The 6,328-nt window shown below is 37.2% G+C and overlaps 1 non-coding gene across 1 annotated transcript; it reads left to right on the top strand.

The window, feature by feature from the left end:
* Positions 1-486: 486 nt before the first annotated feature.
* Positions 487-594, top strand: LOC148581183 (small nucleolar RNA R71). The gene has a single exon (XR_015899596.1). It is a non-coding gene; the product is annotated as a small nucleolar RNA R71 (small nucleolar RNA).
* Positions 595-6,328: the final 5,734 nt, after the last annotated feature.

Below are 6,328 nucleotides of genomic sequence, written 5' to 3'. Positions count from 1 at the left end.
GTTGTTGTTGAAACCTTGTTGAGGTCTCTGTTGATCCTTCCATGAGAGATTTGGGTGATTTCTCCATGAAGGATTATAGGTGTTTCCATAGGATTCTCCCATGTAATTCACCTCTTCCATTGCTGGGTTCTCAGGATCATAAGCTTTTTCTTCAGAGGAAGCTTCCTTAGTACTGCCTGTTGCAGCTTGCATTCCAGACAGACTCTGAGAAATCATATTAACTTGTTGGGTTGATATTTTATTCTGAGCCAATATGGCATTCAAAGTATCAATCTCAAGAACTCCTTTCTTCTGAGTTGACCCATTATTCATAGGATTCCTTTCAGAGGTGTACATGAATTGGTTATTTGCAACCATTTCAATGAGTTCTTGAGCTTCTGCAGGCGTCTTCTTCAGATGAAGAGATCCTCCAACAGAGCTATCTAATGACATCTTGGATAGTTCAGACAGACCATCATAGAAGATTCCTATGATGCTCCATTCTGAAAGCATGTCAGAAGGGCACCTTCTGATCAATTGCTTGTATCTCTCCCAAGCTTCATAGAGGGACTCACCATCCTTCTGTCTAAAGGTTTGGACTTCCACTCTAAGCTTACTCAATTTTTGAGGTGGAAAGAACTTTGTCAAGAAGGCATTGACTAGCTTTTCCCAATAGTTCAGGCTTTCCTTAGGTTGTGAATCCAACCATGTTCTAGCTCTGTCTCTTACAGCAAAAGGAAAGAGTATAAGTCTGTAGACTTCAGGGTCAACCCCATTGGTCTTGACAGTGTCACAGATTTGCAAGAACTCAGCTAAGAACTGATGAGAATCTTCCAATGGAAGTCCATGAAACTTGCAATTCTGTTGCATTAGAGAAACTAATTGAGGCTTAAGCTCAAAGTTGTTTGCTCCAATGGCAGGGATAGAGATGCTTCTCCCATAGAAATCAGGAGTAGGTGCAGTAAAGTCACCAAGAACCTTCCTTGCATTGTTGGCATTGTTGTTGTTTTCGGCTGCCATGGTTTCTTCTTCTTTGAAGAGCTCTGTTAGGCCTTCTAGAGAGAGTTATGTTTTGGTTTCTCTTAGCTTTCTCTTCAAGGTCCTTTCAGGTTCAGGATCAGCTTCAACAAGAATGCTTTTATCTTTGCTCCTGCTCATATGAAAGAGAAGAGAACAAGAAAGTATGGAATCCTCTATGTCATAGTATAGAGATTCCTTGAAGTGTCAGAAGAAAAGAAGAATAGAAGGAGGAGGTGGAGAAGAGGGAATTCGAACTTATCAAGAGGGATAGAGTTCGAATTGCACCTTGATGAGGAGTCTTAGTCCCTTAAATAGAAGGATGTGAGAAGAGGGGAAGAATTTTCGAAAATAAATTAAAAAGATTTTGAAATAATTAAAAAGAAATTTGAAAATTTGATTGAGATTTTCGAAAACTAAGATTGGGAAAGAAATCAAGTGTTTTTTTTTTTAAAAAGATTTTGAAATCAGAAATTAAAAAGATATGATTGAAAATTAATTTTGAAAAAGGGTGTGATTGAAAAGATATGATTGAGAAAATATGATTGAAAATCAAATTAAAAAGAGAAAGTTTTAAAACTAAAGTTGATTACTTGACTAACAAGAAATTAGAAGATATGATTCTAAAATTTAAAATTTGATCCTTTCTTAATAGGCAAGTAACAACTTGAAAATTTTGAAGTAAATCTTGGATTGAAGCAAGGATTTTTGAAAATAGTAAAAATAAATATAAAATGGAAGGAAATTGATTTTGAAAGAGATATGATTGAAAAGATATGATTTGAAAAAGATTTGATTTTGAAAAAATATGAAAACTTGAAAAAAATGTGAATTAAAAACAAAATCTTCCCTCTAGTGTCATCCTGGCGTTAAATGCCCAGAATGGTGCCCATTCTGGCATTTAACGCCCAAATCTCTACCTTTTTGGGCGTTAAACGCCCAGCCAGGTACCCTGGCTGGCCTTTAAACGTCAGTTTTCCTTCTTCACTGGGCGTTTTGAACGCCCAGCTTTTTCTATTTGATTCCTCTGCTGAATGTTCTGAATCTTCAATTCTCTGTATTATTGACTTGAAAAGACATAGTTTTAAAAAATATTTTTGAATTTTTGATGATGGGAATCAATAAAAAATGCAACTAAGATCAAATAAACAATGCATGCAAGACACCAAACTTAAAAGTTTGTATACTAAGGACTATAACAATGTAAAAATGCATGTAAGAAACAACAAAACATACAAAACAAGAGAATTTGAAGATCAACGCAATGAAATCATCAAGAACAAATTGAAGATCAATGAAGAACATTATGTATAAATTTCGAAAATTAGAAGGATAAAGACATGCAATTGACACCAAACTTAAAATTAGACAATAGACTCAAACAAGAAACATAAAATATTTTGATTTTTATGATTTTATAAAAAAATTTTGTGATTTTTGAAACTTATATGAAAAAGAAAATAAAGAGAATCAAAACTTTTAATAAGAATTCTAGGAATCATGCAATGTTAGTCTAAAGCTTCAGTCTAAAAAGGATTAGACATGTTTGGCCAAGCTTCAGCAGGACATTACATTCAATAGCTAAATTGATGAGAATCAATCAGCTTTTGTGATGGTGGGAACATCACCTTGAAACTCTATAATTCATTCTTAAAAATTCTGAAGAAAAGCTACCTAATCTAAGCAACAAGATGAACCGTCAGTTGTCCAAACTCGAACAATCCCCGGCAACGGCGCCAAAAACTTGGTGCACAAAATTGTGATCATCAACAATGGCGCCAAAGACTTGGAGCTCTCAAATGTGAATCACACTTTGTCACAATTCCACACAACTAACCAGTAAGTGCACTAGGTCGTCCAAGTAATAAACCTTACGTGAGTAAGGGTCGATCCCACGGAGATTGTCGGCTTGAAGCAAGCTATGGTCATCTTGTAAATCTCAGTCAGGCGGATTCAAATGGTTATGGAGTTTAAGGTGATGAAAATAAACATAAAATAAAGATAGAGATACTTATATAATTCATTGGTGGATTTCAGATAAGCGTATGAAGATACTTTGTTCCCCTTGAACCTCTGCTTTCCTATTGCCTTCTTCCAATCATTCATACTCCTTTCCATGGCAAGCTTTATGTTGGGAATCACCGTTGTCAATGGCTACATCCCGTCCTCTCAGTGAAAATGGTCCTGATGCTCTATCACAACATCGGCTAATCAGCTGTCGGTTCTCGATCATGTCGGAATAGGATCCGTTGATCCATTTGCGTCTGTCACACGCCCCACAATCGCGAGTTTGAAGCTCGTCACAGTCATCCCTTCCCAGATCCTACTCGGAATACCACAGACAAGGTTTAGACTTTCCGGATCTCAGGAATGGCCGCCAATGATTCTAGCCTATACCACGAAGGTTCCAATCTTAGATTAGAAACCCAAGAGATACACATTGAAGCTTGTTCATGTAGAACGGAAGTGGTTGTCAATCACACATTCATAAGTGAGAATGGTGATGAGCGTCACATAATCATCACATTCATCATGTTCTTGGGTGCGAATGAATATCTTGGAGAAGAAATAGACTTGAGTTGGATAGAAAAATAGTAGTAATTGCATTAATTCATGAAGAACAGTAGAGCTCCACACCTTAATCTATGGTGTGTAGAAACTCCACCGTTGAAAATACATAAGAACAAGGTTCAGGCATGGCGGCCAGCCTCCCAAAACGTGATCAATTGTATGAAAAGTGTATGATAAGTGTGAAAATACAATAGCAAAAGGTCCTATTTATAGAGAACTAGTAGCCTAGGGTTTACAGAAATCAGTAATTAATGCAGAAATCTTCTTCCGGGCCCACTTGGTGTGTGCTTGGGCTGAGCATTGAAGCATTTTCGTGTAGAGACTTTTCTTGGAGTTAAACGCCAGCTTTTGTGCCAGTTTGGGTGTTTAACTCCAGCTTTTGTGCTAGTTTGGGCGTTTAACTCCAGCTTTTGTGCCAGTTTTGGAGTTAAACGCCAGAATTCTTGAGCTGTCTTGAAACACCTGTTTGGGCCATCAAATCTCGGGCAAAGTATAGACTATTATATATTTCTGGAAAGCCCAGGATGTCTACTTTCCAACGCAATTGAGAGCGTGCCAATTGGGTTTCTGTAGCTCCATAAAATCCACTTTGAGTGCAGGGAGGTCAGAATCCAACAGCATCTGCAGTCCTTTTTCAGCCTCTGAATCAGATTTTTGCTCAGGTCCCTCAATTTCAGCCAGAAAATACCTGAAATTACAGAAAAATACACAAACTCATAGTAAAGTCCAGAAGAGTGATTTTTATTTAAAAACTAATAAAAATATAATAAAAACTAATTAAAATATACTAAAAACATACTAAAAACAATGCCAAAAAGCATATAAATTATTCGCTCATCATGCACTATCCTCCTTGACATCAAATTCGAAGTTCTCAGTGGGATCCTTTACAGTTCTTGATTCCCATGGAGGTTCAGCATCTCCTAAATCTTCAACCACTTCTTCTTCTACAACAATTATGGCTTCCTCCACTTGTTCCAATATAAAGTCATGCTCCTCATTGTCCACCGAAGTTTCTAGTGTCTCCTTCATGCTACACTCTTCTTTTGATTCTTCACATGCAGCCATGGGAGTACTTTGAGTGCTCATATGTCGGGAAGCTATTATTTTTACTACCTCGGTTAAGGCAGTAGTGAGTTTCAGTACGTCCCCTTGCATCTTCGCTTGCCCTTGAAGAAGAACACGAAGTTTGTCATTCATTGGAGGTTGGGGTGGGTATGAGGGTTCATTGGTTGGGAGAGAGGGTTCATAATAAGAATGTGGTGGTTCTTGGGAGTAATTGGATTGGGATTGTGGTGAATAAGGGTCATACGGTGGTGAATGGTGAAAAGGAACTTGTGAGTGTGGTGGTTCAAAGCTACGTTGAGAGGATGGTCTATAAGCACAGGGTGGGGCTTATTGGTAATTACAAGGTAGTCCACCATATCTATCAGCTTGGTATGCATTGTAGAGTGGTCCTTGCCCATGATATCTTGGAGGGTGTTGTCGCCTAAAGGGTTGATCAGATCGTCTTGGCTCCATCCATCTTTGATTGCTTAGACCTTGATGCATATTCCTGTTATAGTTTCCACTCCTTTCAACAAATTTAGAACCAAACTCAAAGCGAGAGGGGTGAGAATTCATGGTAGCTAATAGAAATAAAAGGGAAAAACAAAAACAAATAAACAAGTAAAAGAAAAAAATATTTACAATAACCAATAATAAGGCACACATTTGCAACTCTCCGGCAACGGTGCCATTTTGAAGAACGAATGATTGACGGTTTAGAATTCAGAATAATTTCTCGTTGCAAGTATAGTTTCTAAACCAAGCAATCATTCTTTCTTACAAACGTTTTGGTTGTCACAAGTAACAAACCCAATAAAATTTATAAACGGAAGTATTCAAACCTCGGGTCGTCTTCTCAAGGAATTGCAGGGAGGTGTTCTTATTATTAGTTATGGAAAATAGTATTTTTGGGTTTTGAAAGGTTTGAACAAGGAAAATAAATTGCAGGAATTAATAAATTAATATCTAATAAAACTCTTGGCAAGGTATGAAAATTCGGAAGTCCTATCCTAGTTATCCTTATGAGAATTGAGTTTAATCCCACTTAGTTAACCTTTACGAAAGCAAGGGAAAGTCAAGTGGACTAATTAGTTAGATCCCCAAGTCCTAGCCAACTCCTAAGGAAAGACTAGAGTTAGTGGAATTCAATTCAATTAGAAAAATTAATTAACAATCACGATAAGTTTGATAACTCAAGAGCCTCCAATTAATCAATTAAAGCCAAGAATATAAAAAACTAAATAAGAATCATAAATCTGAAATACCTCAATTTATATCAAATAAAGAAAATCCTAACATGAATGGTTCATAAGCCAATTTGGCAACATAAGTAATTAAATAAAAGTATTAAAGTATCTGAAAGCAAAAGAGAAATATAAAGTAAAAGGAATATTGAACCTGAGAGGAAGTTGAAATAATAAGTTGAAATAATAAGAGATCCTAATTCCTTTAAGAGGAATCCTAATCCTAAAACCTAAGAGAGAGGAGAGAACATCTCTCTCTAAAAACTACATCTAAACTCTGAAAAGTGAATGATGATCGACCTCCCCTTTTGAATGGATGCATTCCCCCACTTTATAACCTCTAATCTGTGTTTTCTGGTCTTGGATCTGGGCCAAAAGGGCTTCAGAAGTCACTGGGGGCGTTTTCTGCAGTTTCTGGTGCGTGAAGTCTGTCACGCGTCCGCGTGGGTCACGCGGTCGCGTCATCTGGG

Source organism: Arachis ipaensis, chromosome B10 (genome assembly GCF_059453495.1).
Source record: "Arachis ipaensis isolate K30076 ecotype BB chromosome B10, ASM5945349v1, whole genome shotgun sequence".
In the NCBI taxonomy this organism is placed as follows: domain Eukaryota; kingdom Viridiplantae; phylum Streptophyta; class Magnoliopsida; order Fabales; family Fabaceae; genus Arachis; species Arachis ipaensis.
The sequence above is the reverse complement of the archived record's forward strand: the minus strand, read 5'-3'. Positions and strand labels throughout refer to the sequence as shown.